General features: G+C 46.4%; 1 protein-coding gene across 2 annotated transcripts in view; it reads left to right on the forward strand.

Annotated features, from left to right (window-relative positions):
* The window catches only part of LOC144149144 (uncharacterized), a 580,336-nt gene that overhangs the window by 88,103 nt on the left and 475,151 nt on the right, over positions 1-17,082 (forward strand). The window lies entirely within an intron of this gene.

The following is a 17,082-nucleotide window of genomic DNA, read 5'->3' on the forward strand; positions in this document are numbered from 1 at the left end:
GAGCGTGTGCCTTTCAGTTTATGGAAGTTATCGACTCCAGAAGGAGTCAGCATAACAGAAGGGGCCTATGCTATCTGCGCAAGATCGGCTTCGTTGCCGATGCAGATACTTTCCTAGTTATCGGCTTTTTTCACCAATAAGCGCCCGTTCGTAACCCAAGCGTGTCGCCAATTGTGACGTTGTTTTGCGGCATGCCCCAGCAGGGCTTTATACGTAGGACAGAGATGCTCCTTATGATACACAGGTGTCTATCCGACAACTCTAAGGTCAGATGTATTCAGTCGCATTTTTTGTAGCACCAAGCAGCTTATCGCTGGCTGCGCAGGGCATGAATTTTATGACAACTTTAGTCAGTACCCAGTCGGCTGCATCAATATCAGCTGGCGACAGCGTTACTCGAATTTTTGTGGCAAGCGCGGTAACAACCTAGCTCACTGTCATTTCGGTTGATTTAGGAGTACCTTTTAATTCTAGGTTAGCCATCCGGCTGTACTGTTAAAACTTGATTGATTGCAGGGTTTAACGCGCCGACGCAACGCAGGCGATGAGGCGCACCGTAGTAGAGGATTCCGGGTTAATTTTGACCACCTGGGGATCTTTAACGTGCGCCGAAATCTCGTACACATGGGCGTTTTTGCTTTTCGCCTCCATCAGGAAAGCTGCCGCCGCGGCCGAGAATCGAACCCGCCACCTCGTGCTCAGCAGCGCAACGCCTTAGCCACTGAGCGTACTGTTGAAGCTCAGCTAGGTCGTCTTTGGTTTCCGTGATTTGTTTAGTTTATTCGCAGTTTTCTTTTACCCGTCCGGCATTTTCTGCTTTCAGGCCACGCAGCTTTTTCTGCGTGTCGTCCTAGGTTTTCTTAAAAAGTTCAAAGCCTTTGCTCATAACGTAAGCTGATTTTTGAAGACTGCCAAGTTCCTCATGAATGTGAGAATCTATTGCTTCAATCTCAGAAGGTAAGTTGCGCTTGCTGTCAACAGAGACGCGCACAAGAAAAAAACGTAGACTTCCAGGACAAGTCTACGTTTTTTTCCCGTGCCCGTCTCTCTGTTCACAGCAAGCGCAACTAACCTTCAAAAGCATGTTACACCAAGTAGCCCTACATCAAGGTTTACTGAACTTCATTTCAATCTTAGTATTGAGCTTCACAATCAGGCATGCTAGCTCTTTTACTGGACTTGGAACCTTGTCAAAACGTTTTTCCCCGGTTGCCGTCTTCCCGTCAGGCTGCTCATCCCCCATTGCTTAAGGACGACTCTGGCACAAGCAGATAATGTATTGATTTTACACTGTGGAATTGCTACACACCTGTAGGTGACAGTTGGGATGAGCGCGCTGTCGATCTGTGTGTGCCTGGGTGGCCCTGAGTTCTGATTTGGTGCTAATGCTATCTTATTTATTGCACCGTAAGGGATACTTAGATCTCGTTACTTTTACAAGCCGCCGTCACTATCAATGCCGTGGAAACTCTGCTTTGAACCCCCCCCCCTCCCCCACGTTAGACGCATCTACGTTTTCGCCGGCGTGCGCCTGCAACCCTTACGGCAAAGAAAAAATGGCCAGGGGTGCTTGTACAAACAAGAGGCGCTGATCTCCGTTGACGCGTCGTAGATTTCCTCATACCTGGTCGTATCAAAGCAACACTGCAGCCCAGGTAAGTGCAATCCCGATAATGAAATGGATCAGCTACTGGACGTCCAGCGCCATATGTGACCAGATAAATGAATCGCGGGGGGCCACGAAAGGGAACCGCTGGTACGAACAGTGGTGGATCCAGGTGTCCAAGCAGAAGACTACCGTTATCCGCGCCAATTCCGGTGCGGGCATCCACTCACGCGATCGAACTATCGCTCGTCGTGATTGAGCTGTCCGACGCTGACAATAGGCCGGCTATGCCTGCGTAGGGGTTGCGAAGGTAATTCATCCATGGGTAAGCTTTTGTTGCGGCCACGAGCAGTACCCCACTTGAAAGAGACGCTGCGCCGGTCGCGATTACGTCACAGCGTATACAAGGATCGCTCTGAAAGGGGAAGGTCAAGGCCCGTCAACGTCGTCGATCAGGCCCATTCCTTCCGACAGGTCCCGTTGTATTAAATGGAAGCTCTAGGGAGCGAAAATGAGAGAACGAGGCGCTGCGTATGCGTTGACATATGATTTCCTTAAATACACGTTACCAAGGGGCGGACCGGAATAGTATCTAAATAAACTGACGGATTCTACCTGAGCGAGTAAGTTGATTTCCCAGTGTTTGCGATTTCGCTTAAGGACGTATATCGATTGAGAGAGTGTTCTATAGGGGGTGAAAGAGATAAAAAAGGGCTGCCTACATGTCGAGAAAAACTCACTTTTCAGCTAGCAGGGTAGATGTAAGGCGTCAAAGGACAGAAGGAACAAAGAAACAGAGAGAGAGAGTAAATGAGGTATTGATGATTTAGTTAGAGCGTGCCACGTGAAAAGCACTTGTTACCCAGCTAAAAAGACAACGAGATTGATTTAAATCCCCTTAGCGATGGCAGTATTTTCTGAATAGTCGAATAAAGCCGCTAAACTCGTTAAACTGGGCAAAGCGTTCAGAGCCGGATAACGGGATCAGTGTAAAATTATAAGCCACACGTGCTTTGATATAAGAAGTTATGCTCTCGAGTTTCTGTATGCGCTATTTTATGGTGCTTTCACTTTTTTGCCTTTTTGGAGATACAAGAAGTTTGTATAGACCTTAGTGCGAGCATAAATACCCCTGAACCCGCCCTCTAGTCATTCACCATCTTTCAGCTTGTTGTTATGCCGCGCTCTTATTGCTATGTATTTAACTAATAGTAAGCAACTTTGTGGTAAGCACGCGGATAAAACTCTGGGTTTCACATAAATAAACCTTTCAACACTTTTCTCGGCTTCTTTTCTTGAAAATCTGAACTGCTCTTAGAGCTTACTCACTAAGTGCATCCAGTGCTTAAAAAAGGAGGTCACACACTATCGCAGGCAAAAATTACTTCTCTGTGCCCATCAGATAACTTAGAAACTTGCTCAAATGACGTCATTAGAGGTACATCTTTGCTATTGTCCAGCTTCCTCAAAAATCAAGGTATAAGCATATTCGATAGCTGCGACTCTAAGGTCCGTCGTTGGTACAATAACGGCACTTGAAGCATGATGCTGAACACAATTAAACGAGTTAATTGGCTACCCCTCTCCCCTAAATCGACCTAAAAGATACCATAATTAGCGAAAGCATTGCCCACAACCGATATTAGAAAAGTATGGTTAAAATTTAAAAAAACAGGCGCAGCTCGCCCTAGTGCAGCAGGGCTAGAGACACAGTGGCCCCTATACTTGCGTCGGAGATCCGGCTGTGCACCTCACATGCATTTCCTAACTTGTCGCTCGAAGTGCTACATGCCTGGCAGGCCTGCACCATTTCTTGCAAGCTTTTACATCTTTCCCAAAAGGGACCGCATTAGTACACGCTATAACACCCGGTAACCGGCTTCACCAACTCGCAGTCTGTAGTGCCAACTTGAAGTCTTTGCGTCCCAACTGAGGCGAGAACACACGTGAACTGGCGAGTAAAAAAGCTCCCGAGAGATCACGTCACTAAATCTGCTGAGTGCTCTCGAAGGTCGAGCTGGCTGACGCTGCGAGCTCCTCACGAGGCGCACGCTCACGGGCGCTCGGTGTTTTTTCTTGGTATTTGTTTCTCGTAACGCTGGACGGCGCGCATACCAATCAGATGAGAATGGTGGGTTGCTATGTTGAGATCTCAGCCAATTGGATTTTTGGTACCCTTGTAGTGACGCCCCTTCCGTACAATGCCTACACTGGATTCTCGCAGAGCGGCAGGGCTGTGTTAGGCTATCGCCTCACAACAACAACGGCACATTTCCTTACTTTTAGGGCGCAGCCCTTTGTCGCCCGTCTCTCGGATGACCGCGTCGCCGTCGTCGTGACCGGTCAAACCATGGGAAGACCAACGAGTGAAAGAAAAAGCGAACGATGAAAGAAAGCAAAAGACGGGAGTGTGGCAATATTGGGAGGGGAGGGCGGTTCGCCGTGGCGGCGCGAGCCAGCGCTCTCCGAAAGTGTGCGGTAAGGGAGCAGAGGGGGCAGTATGCTGTGCCCGCACAAGGCGAGCGACGGCGCGGCGCTTGGCGTAAACGTAAAGGGGGCGAGCGCGTGTCAATGATGTGCGACCGTTGAAGACGCAGTTCATGGTCCCTTTCTGAGACGCACTTCGCACGGCCGACGCAGAAACTCATCATCGCTGCGTCGAGAGAACCCACGAGTGAGTGCTGCCTATGCGCACTGCCGCTGCGCCCAAATATCGCATTAGAGAGTATCGTAATCGCTAGTCAATTTTTATAAGTGGCGCTGTTTAAGCTGTTCCACCATTGAGCGTTACCAGAAAAATTATCATCGGTGTGCAGGCGGTGCCCTCTCCATACTCCCGCCCCCCTTGCACTTCCTCTATACCTTCCACCTTCGCCTTGCCACTTGTCCTATCTCGTTTGTCTTCGCTGTCCCCTTCGTTCTCTCCGTTTAACGAGGCACGACGTCACCGTGAAAACGCAGGAGCGGGCGCTTAAGTGGTGTGCATTAAAATACCGAATTGAAATGGGGACCCTCTGAATTGCTGAGTGGTGAAGCTGACGGAAAGATTAGCTCTCCTAGATCCTTAGACACTTCCTCATCGACGCATTGAATCGCGACTAGCGATGCACGCTTGAGTACATGAGCGTCAGTGTGGCTGGTGACTTAATTGCAGCAATACACAACCGATACATCTATCGGCCTTCAGCTACAACAAAGCGACATATATTCATTCATTCATTCGTTCATCACCACCCTATCTACGCATAATGCAGTGCAAAGGCCTCTCCCATTAATCTCCACTTATCCCGGTCCTGTGCTAACTCCGACCAATTTATCCCCGCCAACCTCTTGATCCCATCTGCCCATCTAACTTTCTGCCGCACCCTGCCACGCTTGCCTTCTCTAGGGATCCACTCTGTTACCCTTAATGACCAACGGTTATCTCACCTTCGCATTACGTGCCCTGCCCACGTCCATTTCTTCTTAATTTCTACTAATATGTCATTAGCACGCGTTTGTTCCCTGGCCCACTCCGCTTCTTCTCATCACTTATTGTTATACCTATCATCTTCTTTTCCATTGCGCGCTGAGTCCTCCTCAATTTAAGTTGAACCCTCTTAGTGAGCCTCAAAGTTTCTGCCAAGGAGGTGAGTAACGGTAAGATGCAGCTGTCATACACTTTCTTCTTCAGGGACAATGGCAGGCTGTCATTCATTATCCGAGAATGCCTGCCGAATGCACTACTCCCCATTTTTATCCTTTGAATTACGTCTGCCACGTGGTTGTGATCATGGGTCACAACTTGGCCTAGGTAGATATATTCGCTTACCACTTCCACTTCCTCGCCACCTATCTGAAACCGCTGTGCTGCCCCGAGGTTATTGATCATTACTTTAGTTAACCGCATATGAATTTTTAGGCCCATGATTCTATTCTGTTTTTCCAGTACGGTAAGCATGTTTTGCAATTCGTACCCCGAGCCACTTAACAAGGCAACGTCATCACTAAATCTGAAGTTACTGAGGTATTATGTGCGGTAAGCGTGTTTTGCAATTCGTACCTCGAGCCACTTAACAAGGCAACGACATCAGCAAATCTGAGGTTACTGAGGTATTCTCCATTAACCATTACTCCTACCTGTTCCCAATCCAACGTTCTGAATACTTCTTGTAAACATGCTGTGAATAGCATTGGAGAGATTGTGTCTCCTTGTCTGACACCCTTCCTTATAGGTATTTTACTGCTCTCCCTATGGAGGATGATGGTAGCTTTAGACCCACTGTAGATATCCTCTAGTATTCTTACATAATGCTCATCTACCCCCTGGTTCCGTAATGCCTGAATGACTGCTAGGGTTTCGACTGAGTCAAATGCTTTCTCATAATCTATGAAGGCTATATATAGGGGTTCAGTATACTCTGCGCACTTCTCTATCACCTGATTGATCGTGTGAATATGGTCCATTGTTGAATAACCTTTACGGAACCCTGCTTGTTCTTTAGGTTGACTGAAATCTAAGGTTGCAGATCGAGATTCGGTTAGCGATTATCTTGGTAAATACCTTGTAGATGACTGACAGTAAGCTGATCGGCCTGTAATTTTTCCAAGTCCTTCATGTCACCTTTCTTATGGATTAGGATGATGTTCGCGTTCTTCCAAGATTCCGGTACACTCGCGGTCATTAGGCATTGTGTATACAGGTTTGCCAGTTTTTCAAGTACAATTTCTCCGCCATCCTTCAAAGGTCTGCTGTTATCTGATTTTCACCTGGTTCTTTGCCCCCTTTCATTTCTTTCAAAGCCTTCTTTACTTCTCCGGTCATTACTGGTGGGATGTCTATCTCCTCTCAACTACTTTCTAGTTCGGCGTTATGATGCATGTCCCGGCCACTATACAGATCTCTGTAGAACTCCGCGGCTACTATGACTATTTCATCCCTATTTGTGATGACATTGCATTGCTTGTCCATAAAGTAGCTATGAAGACAAAATACAAGTTGGGTTTATTAGAAAGACTACTTAGTCCCGATAACAATGATACCAATATCATCGCAATCTTGGAAAAATAACGGAGATATTAAAGAAAACGTTTGAAGCAGTCGCGACCCCCTAGCCAATTTCTCGCAAATTTTCTGTGACGTCACGGAACCTTGTTTCCGCGATTGGCGGCCGCCTAACTGACCTGTCGCAACGAAACATGACTGGATGTCTGTAATTGGGCTTCTAGTTTCATTTGACCGCATCACTTGAATGCGAACGTGCACTTAACGCACTGAAAATTATGTTTTATTGTTGGCCCGTATGACGTCATTCTTGCTCATAGCCCGTCACTGTGGCGTAAAATTTCAGTTTTTATATACTCCTTGCTTTTTTTGTTAAAAAACATCTTTTGTGGCTCTAATGGAGCTGAGTGAGATACTCAATACTAGTTCTTTCAAATTAAACGAAGTTGTATTTTCTCTTCATGGCTACTTTAGGTGCACACACCTGATTTCTCCCCAAGCCTAGACGCCTCTTCACTGCTTTCATGCTGGCCCCGTCCTTTAGCGCGTATTCGATGCTCTATATATAATATATTTCCGTATGTCAGCTGTCTTACGCTTACTGATTAACTTCGAAAGCTCCGCTAGCTCTATTCTGTCAGCTGGGGTGGAGAATGTCACGGTTTGCCGTTTCCTAATTAGGTATTTCGTCTCCTGGGAACGTTTACCAGTATACTGTCTAGCCATCGTGCACCCGACTTCTACAGCACACTTAGTGATAATGCGTGAAGGTTGTCGCTGGGTTCCTGTGTCGTAAGCTCTGCTTCCTGAGTAAAAGCTAAATATCGGTTCCGGAGCGTGATCCTGAATTCTTCAACTTTACGTCTTGCTGTTAGCTCACTAATCGGCTTCTTTCGTGCTAGCTTGTTACGGTGCCTTCTAAAATCTAACCTAATTCGAGAACATATCATACGGTGGTCACAACACCTTACCCTTCCGAGCCCTTCCACATCCTGCACGACGCCAGGGTTATCGCATATGAAGTATATTTTATTTTTATGCTCCGCATTGTGGCTCCTCCACGTCCACTCCCGGCTCTCCCGTTTGGAGAAGTAATTCATGATGCGTAGATTATTCCATTCTGCGAACTCGACTAGTATGTCCCCCCCCCCCCCCCCCCCGCTATTTCTACAGCTCAGACCATCGTTTCCAACTGCCTTGTCACCAGCCTGATTCCTGCCTACTTTGGCATTGAAATCCCATAACTTCGGTATACTGTGCTTTTACTTTGGCCATTGCCGATTCCCTATCTTCATAGAATCATTCAACTAGGTGGTCGCGTGGCCCTGTACCACCTTGAGTCTGTACCTCTTATTAGGCATAATTTCAAGACCGGCTACCCTTTCGTTAATGCTATAGTGTTCGTCTATGTTGCCAGCTACTGTTTTATTGACTATAAATCCCACTCCCAGTTCTCTACAGTCCACTAGACCACGGTAACATAGCACGTGTTCATTTTCGGCACCGTCACCGTAAAAGCCTCACCAGTTCTCCTGACCGCACTAAGCCCCATGACATCCCATTTAACGCCCTCTAATTCATCAAACAACACCTCTAGACTCGCCCTGGGTAGATAAAGTTCTCGCGTTAACCGTTGCCAGGTTGAGATTCCAATGGCGGCCGGTCCAGCTCCAGGGATTCTTAGCCCCCTCGGCTGCTTCGCAGGTCTGACCGCCGGCGTGATCAGTTGCTTCGCAGCAACTGAAGACTGAGGGCCGTGGGTTAATTGGCGTATTCATGGGAGGTTGGGGCCATTACTACACAAGGGTGGCCAATCCTGCTCTGCTCTTACCGTCATGGTCGCCGGCGTCAGGCCGCACACAAGCCTCCTTCTGCGATTCCATCAACACGCAGATTTTTTTTAAGAGGCTGGGAATTGTCTGGCGCCGGGTTTCGAACCACGGTCCTTCTGCACGCGAGGCGGATGCTCTACCACTACGCCGCCGCTGCACCGCCACATATATAGATATTTATACCACCCCCGACATATATTTATATCCAGAGTCAAATATGGATACTTTTCACCAGTGTCGGTAGCTTTTTCTAAAAGCTAGCGGTTGTATCTATAATAATTTGCCTATAGTTTTTCACCACTACGTCCGCGTGCCAGAATTTTTATTCTCATAAGGGTCACTAGGTTGACTTTGAGAACCTAATAGTTAACTAAAGAGAACTTCATGATTTTTAATTCCATGTACTGTCTCACGAGCCTAAATTGTCACTGGAACCGAAACGCAGATATTTTTGCAGCTGAGGCGTTTTGCCGGCCTGGGAAAAACCTACCTCTTTCACCACGGCATCTCCCGCGGCGGTCCCCATGTTTCATAACGCGCTCAGTGCAGATGAGCAAGGTGGTGGTGATGGTGATGATAATGATGACAGTGATATTTAACATCGAAAACAGAACCAAAATCAGTGAACGCCCTATAGGTTCTGGGCTTATGGCCGGGGCCTGGTCTCGGAGGGCGGGGTCATCAATTAAGGATACTGCGCTGAGCGATGGCTCCGGGAGCTAAAAATAAACCTCGCAAGAGCCACCACGCGATGGAGAGAAAATAGAGAGATGTAAAGGGAAGAAGGAGAAATCGATGACCCCTTCGTTGGCCTTCGCGTGACGTGAGGAAATACTGACTGGAGCGCTGGTGGAATCGAGGGTGAATTGCTGGAGACCCCGCACTCCCCCTTCCTCGCATTGGCGAATGCAATTCCGCACGGTTACAAAGACTGCACCACAAAATTGGTAAAAAAAAGGAAGTATAGAGTGTTGAAACAGGCTGTAAAAACTTTAATGTATATTGATGTATGCCGTGCCTAGAATAAAGCGCAGTGTTTTCGGTATTTTACTTTGCTTCTTTTTCGAACCGGATTTGCCTACATGAATGCACTTCTTTCGACGAAAACGGAAGAAGCGTGCCTGATATTTCGTTTTGCGTTGATTTCAAAACTTCTTACTGTTGTTATTGACATCCTAGTACGATTAACACGGCTATGTCGACAGCGCGTGATAAATTATGCGCGGTCGATCCAGCATAATTTTCTCACCAACGGCAAAAATGCGGCGAGCGAGAAACGCATGCAGTAGCAAATACTTCAAAAGGCTGCTCAGCTCCTGTTTTTGACATCATCCCCTACAACATCTAGCATAAATACTGGGAGAGAAAAAACCCCGAAAGTTGCGATAGAGGAAACTTTGTGACGCACATACGAAAGTGCTCGCGAGTCAAGTGTTGAACAAGAACGTACGTGCACGCAATTTTTTTGTTGCAGCCACGCATATACACCACATTCTGTAAATGATGAATAAACTGAAAGTTGTTTCAGAAAGATGAATCCGAGGGGTGGCGATCGAGCGGGCTAAAAGAGCATGTTGAACATTCCTGGTCAGCATTTTCCTCCTTTCTTTTAAAAAAATAATTTACCAATCAGTTTTGTTTTAAATGTTGCGTGTTGAACTTGCATCTTTTGTGTACATACGTTTGTAGTTGTAGCACTTCTAGTGAAGATACGTGCTCGGTGGCTATTCTTGATTGATTTGATTGATTGTGGGGTTTAGCGCGCCGACGCAACGCAGGCGATGAGGCGCGCCGTAGTGGAGGGCTCCGGATTAGTTTTGGCCACCTGGGGATCTTTATCGTGCGCCGAAATCTCGTACACACGGGCGTTCTTGCTTTCCGCCTCCATCAGAAAAGCGGCCGCCGCGGCCGGGAATCGAACCCGCGACCTCGTGCTCAGCAGCGCAACGCCTTAGCCACTGAGCCACCGCGGCGGGTTCTATTCTTGAACCTTAAATGGCTGTGCATTTTCACAGAGCCAGCACTGTTTTCTCTTACGCGACAACCCATTGTCAACCTGGGAAAGAAACGCGTAGGCGATACACCTAGCCCCGTTCTTGCTACCAACTCCGTCAGGCAAACAAGCGTCCACGTGGACGCACAAACGGAATTGGTTTCAGCGCGCGGTGTGCGCAGGAGTAGTGCGCGGATATATGAGGCGTTTTTTTTTTTTCCAGAGGAGCCAGATCCACATTACGCGAATTATAGAAACAAGCGAATTTTTTTTCTAACTGCAACGCCGGCAAAGCTATTATCTGATATATTTGACATGTCAACTATAGAAAGTTTATGGCCAAAAATCATTAAAAATTATGATGTTAATATAAGAACTACGCGGCTGATAAGGTTTTATTTGGCTCGTATTGATTGAGACACTCAAGTTAATGCGGCATTTTAATGAAACTTTTATTTAATTTGACTTTAAAGCATGGTGCCATTGCATTTGATGGGAAAAGGCATCAAAAATATGCTACAGGGCTTCAACACTCTAACTATACATATATATATTAGGTGAGTTCGCTTGGCACTATCAGCAGCTCTTTTCGGATTCTTTTCTAGGATATTTTTCGGCACGCCTGAAGCCCCTCACAAAGTAAACAAGCTCTTCATTGCTTTGCCATGAATTTCCAAAATGCTTCCCAAGAAGTCTGCTTATATCTTCTTCTTCACCTTAATGGATCGATTCGTACTCTCTATTGGGGGAATGGGGGGGGGGGAGGTGTGAGATTTCCTGGGCTTGTAAGCGGTGGCTACTTAGTTGAACGCTAAGATGATAACTGTGGGAGTAAAAAATAATTATAGGCAGAAGTATTTTGCAGAGTAGGGTGAGACGAAATGAAATCATTGTTTCGCATCTCTCAGTTTCATTTCGTTCACTTCGTCGTTGCCATCTGGGAACAGATATTTCACTGATCCTATAATTTCCGTCTGAATTCATAATACGCAAGCCCCGGAAACCAAAAAAAAATAATAAACTTCCGGAAAGACACACGATACTGTCTGCACAGTCAAGCGAAAAGCGATTTGGATTTGCCTCATTTTGATACGTGAAACAGCAGAATCTGGCTTATTTTCGACACGAACTACAATATGCGCACATGTTTTTGCGTGGGGAAGTGGAGGTGGCACAATGCGGGATGCGGGAAGCTGTTAGTTTGCAGCCGACGCCACTGAACAGAATAACTATGCTTTAAGGTGGGAGCGGGGCCGGGGAAGTGCATCCGACTAAGGCGGTAGTGCTGCGTGATGTCCCGATACCTAACCAGGCGATCCCTCCCTCCCGCCTGAGGTGGAGAGGCAGCATTCGAGGCATCCCGGCAGCAGAAATCTCGGGATTCCTCGTTAGCCAGCTCGTTACCCGGACGGGACGAATGGGCCGGTGTCCATATCAGGCGTGGGCAATGTGCAGGCGTAGTCCGTGCAGTCTGCAGGATACGTGCGGTGATGGGGGATACACGACCCGTCGCGTATCAAAGAAGCTAACCGTAAGCCGGGGTACGCATATTAAACACAATATTCTTTCTTGGGCTTATCAAACGCAAAAAATTTTGGTTTATCTGTACCTGTCTGTTTTTCCCTCGATTCCGCCGCCCGGCCAACCGTTGGAAGTGTTCTTGAGCGATACGTTAATAAAGGCAAAACATTTCCAAACTAATACATTTGATGCAATGCTCATACTTGTCGACGTTGTTGAGCCGACATAAACCATCAGGCGTATTTGAGTCGAGAGATCACTACATGAGTGATATTTGCACTGTTCTTTTAATGAAGAATACGTAACTGACTGGTTTTATTGTTACGATAGCGAATGAAACAATATCTCTTGAAAAAAAATGTTTAACCTCAATATACAAAAAGCACTCGCGGCGCACCTTGTGCCAGTGTTTCAAGTTCAAAAGTAATAAAAAGTTTCAGAAAACGGCGCGAGCAGTGGAACGCGGCTAAGTTGAATGGACTCGAGCTAGCCTCTATGTATTTACTGTGAAAAGAGCGAAACCGGAGGGTAGGCGAGAGCGTGAGATGTGAGGGGGAGAAAGAAAAGACGCATTTACGTGGCAGGGGCGACAGAAAACCATCGTCTTTCGACGCCATTTTCTTTTCAGCGAACTGAGCAGATACCCGGCAATTTTGTTAGGCACCCTCACGCCGAGCAACGTCAGTGCGCCAGTACGTCCGTATCACGCACCCATGCGGTTGGGCCTGTGTTCTATTCGCTGTGCTGCTGTTACGCGATCTTAAATTATTAATAGGAAAAGATATTTCTGCAGCCATTACCGGTACTACGTAAAACAATGGACGTCCATAAGATAGAGGAAGAAACAGCGACAAAATTCTCAGAATGATCCAACCACGCTTTTTTTCGGGTAACTACAATCTTCACCTCGAAAGGACTGTTTTATGAGTGGACTCGGCTAGCTCGAAAATGAGAAATTCCTATTTAGCTCCCCAGCCGTTTGTTGTTCAAGAATTAATCCTTTCTGGGGCCAAAAAACTCGCAAATTTTTGTACATCTTTCCGCTTGTTATACGTTGTTTCACACTATTTCAGCAATTGCCCTCACATCACAGTTTTCCAAACAAAAAGAGGCAGTTATATATAAAACTTATTAAACTATCAAACATCAAAATAAATTAAATGTTGTTAACATTGCTTAATAAAAAAACAAAAATAGGTGTATTAAAGCTAACCCTTAATACACAAGTAATGTTTGCAAAATTCTTTCAAATAAAAATGTATAAAAAACTTTTGCGACTGAAAATTTAAAAATACTTGTTAAAACATTGTTTTAATTTAAATTTACAAAAAAAAAGAGCTCGCAGCGGAATTTAGATATTTGCTGCCTTTATCATGGGAGGAGGGACGGAGCGTGAGGGTCGGGTGGGAAAACGAAAGACGCATTTGCATTGCAGAGGCAGCAGAATAATACCATATTTCCACAACATGTGCAGAAGAAAGAGCATACACGCGGTCACTTTTTCGCAAAAAAAAATGGCATTCTAACCACTTTATTAGGGGCGCATAGAAGAAAAGGCTGGTTACATTAACAGAAGAATGGAAGAAATAGCCGTAGCCCGCTAAACTGGAGGAAAGACTGTTTTAAATGCAGAGCATTTCAGTAACTCACGATGTCACCCACGTTGACGTCCGTAGTCCGCACCGCACCCCTACCTACTATATAACAAAAAAAATACTATCCGGCGCCTGGTTTCGATCCCTCGACACTGCGGGCGGAACGCAATGTACATGGTGCTCTACCCACTGCGCCACAAAGCCGACACAGAATGGGACGCTACGAACGCGCCTTATATCGTTGACTCATTCAAATTACTGCTGACGAGCGCTCTCTCGTCAGCAGTTGCCACAAGTGCAACAACATCAACGTAACGCAAACTACTTGACGTCATGCGCCCCCGGAAATGCTCTGCATTTGATCGTGCCCCCCGCGAGGGGGATATTTCACTGCGTCTTCTCTCGGTCGCGGGACCCGTGGCGCCATCTGGCGGAGGCGCGGCACAACTCGTAGCACTTTCTTTGAAAAAGCGCCTCGAAAGCGCGGCAAATATGAAATAGGGATGACGCGCTTTCGAGGCAATCCGCCGACGCGGCTGCTTTGTGTACAGACTCGGCGGCGAGCGTCCCGGGTTCTGGTGCCGACCGAACCCCATTTTTTTTTCTCTCTTTACGGCTAGTGAACAGTGTTGTGCAAGTTCAATTTAGGTTGCGAGATCCCGTTCGATTCCGGTGTCCCCTTACCACTCCATGGCCGGGCGCAGCATCATTTTGCAATGGTCGGCTGCTATATGGCCAGGAAGATACTCCGGTTGATAGCGCATGGGTTTGACATGAACAACGGTAGCATGTGTATTGCAAGCAAGACAACTTCACTTATACGAAAATTGGCCCTTTTATAACAAGGAATCAGCAAAAAAACTGGTGAAAAAAAATGGAGTTGCAACTATTTGTTTCTCGGATGTGTCGCAGGGAAATGGTGATTTTGTGTGAACTGTTCCCCGCCTGAAATTTACCAAGTTATGAGGGACACGTTGCGGAAATTTTTCGAGAGATTCTTGCTCTGTCTATTGTCGCTGTCGTTTTTGTCACCCGCCACTACACGTCGCATTTTCGCGGGCACCACTGCAAGTTACGCGTCTCCGTGTTAGCAATTTTAATTTCGAGCTATGTCAGGCAGCACAAGTTGCCAGTGATATGAAATAGCAGTTTTTTTAATATAACTACTGAACTTGCATTCAAGAATGGCTCTGAGAAACAACCACAAAAGACAAAAGTGAAACAACAATAGCATCTCTTCGTCGGCATCGCATTTCCCCGAAACGCGGCAAGTGGGCGCAGCCGCGGAACCGGAACAGCCAACATCGTAGCCAACCCAGCGCCCCGAGTTCATCGTGCATCGCTTGGACGAACAACTGGGCGACTTCCGGCGGCGGTTCAAGAGTTGACGATCACCGTCTCCTACCATTTTCTACCCGAACCACATCACGACTCGAGTGGATATGAGATGAAACATTATTTATTTTTCTGTATGTGGGAAAGAGGTGGCGGGGAGATTCCTGCGAACTTTTTCCTGCCCGAGGAAAATTATAAAACAGGGTCAAGCAAACGACGGGACTTTCGAGTCTTATTTCCTCTTCACTTTTTCATTTATGCACGGCGAGCATTCCGGTCGAAAAAACGGAAATGTGCGCTCTACTGGCGAACTGGGCTGACACAACCTAGCGGCCATACTTGCCTCTGGTACGTTTCCGGTAAAGCTTCGTGGAACCACGGTGCCTCCCGCTGTGCTCGCTGTCTTGAAGAGGCTGACATAATTTTAGCCAGAGTGACAGGGACGCGTCGAGCTTCTATTGACGAGGAAGTAACAACGGGTGGGAATGCGAACTGTGCTTGTTGCTTGGAACAAAGCAAAATCGGTGGGGAAACGAACTGCGCTTTCACCCACGGTTACTAGCCAGTTCCCCTGTTGCAAACATTCAGGCGTACAGAAACGAAACAAACAACTACAAGAACAAAGCACAACTTAGGCGCAAGTGACGTTAGAATTTGAAGAATTGGGATCTTAACAAATTTTTATTGTGTGTGGGCGCGCAGATTATTTCTTGCCTGCTGACAAATGCATAACTGCCAGGCAACAAAGGAGGGTAGAAAGAGAGATATAAGTGACAAGAAACCTGACAATAAGTGCCACTTAAAGTGCAAGTAGCGCCAGAAAACAAGTTGACCTACATTCTGGAAGCTGCAAAAACAAATTGGAACACTCACGGGACACAACGAGATGGGCTGCAAGAAAATGAAAGACAGGAAACATTTTTTTTCAAGCAGTCTTGGTCTCTGCCAGTCAATGTGGCAGAAGACAAAATACAACAAGGTAACCTTTGTCCAAACCTTAGTTTTACAACGGCACGCAAAAAAGGGGGATCGTCGACATTACGAAAAAAAACGAAAGGGTTAATAGGGCCATGCAAACAAAATGCATTTGGTTCATTCGAAATATTGCCTCGTTAGAATCACAGTGATACCACTTTTAACCTAAACTACAATAAATGAGTTACATACATATGAAGCAAACGCAATGGACATATCACCCAATAGTCCACCTCCCGTAACAGAACTATGATGTCATAAGCCGTGTTGTGCGATTGGCTGAGGCCGGCAACAGCAAACGCAAATGAGACAGGGTTTATAAGCTTGCCGAACGAGCTATTCGCGCTTAAATGTATTCCACAGTCTTTTCATAGCAGTACGAACTGTGGGGTGAACAATTAAAAGTTACGAACGAACACGTAAACACTGAAGCAGTTAGTGCGGCACTTTGCCAGTTGACACCGCTAACACAGCCATCGGACGCGCTGAACTTGTCTGGAACTTCAAGGACCAACTTACACAAACATAACGGTGCTTATGTGACCATGTTTGTCGAGTCATAGCTTAAATTTAGGAAACGATTAGTTTGGACTGTAATAAAAATACGGCAGCTTTAGTAGTCCGGCTAGAAGTAAAGGGTGAACACTGGCATTTCAGCAGTAATGCACCACCATATGTGAAAGTGGGCGATAAACAAGATAACCGCACACTGGCACTTCAGCAGTATTGCAGCGCCATCTCTGAAAGTGGGCGATAAGCAAGATAATCAAACGGGCACCTGTGAGATGGGAGCAGCCCTTGTGAGCAGATCATATTTAGTTTTATGGCCCTGTTCCTAATGCGACATCGTCGACGTCCCGAAAACGCACGATTTAGCGGGGGAAAGGAAATTTTTATTTAAAATATTTATTGTTTTAGTGAATACAGCATGATTGGCAGCCGAGCAAGCGCTTAAGCCCTGAAAAACACTTCATCTTTCGAATAAAACGAACTGGTATTTTATCTGCATGGCCCCTTGAAGAACATGCCGCAGTAACAAGCACGGCAAGCGAAGTCCACATCTCTGACATACCGAATTAACGCAGTTCGAATCGCCCTTTGCCGTGCACTCCAAGCAGTATATGCGCATTTTATGCTAAAATAGCCACACTTTTAGGTCATGCCGTAGCTTACTATACAAAAAACCTATTTTGAACCGTGCTACCTGATAGCGAGAATTTTTTTTCACTGCTTCGCCCATT

This window comes from Haemaphysalis longicornis, unplaced genomic scaffold (genome assembly GCF_048455015.1).
Source record: "Haemaphysalis longicornis isolate Haplotype H1 unplaced genomic scaffold, Haemaphysalis longicornis Haplotype H1 scaffold_8, whole genome shotgun sequence".
In the NCBI taxonomy this organism is placed as follows: Eukaryota; Metazoa; Arthropoda; class Arachnida; order Ixodida; family Ixodidae; genus Haemaphysalis; species Haemaphysalis longicornis.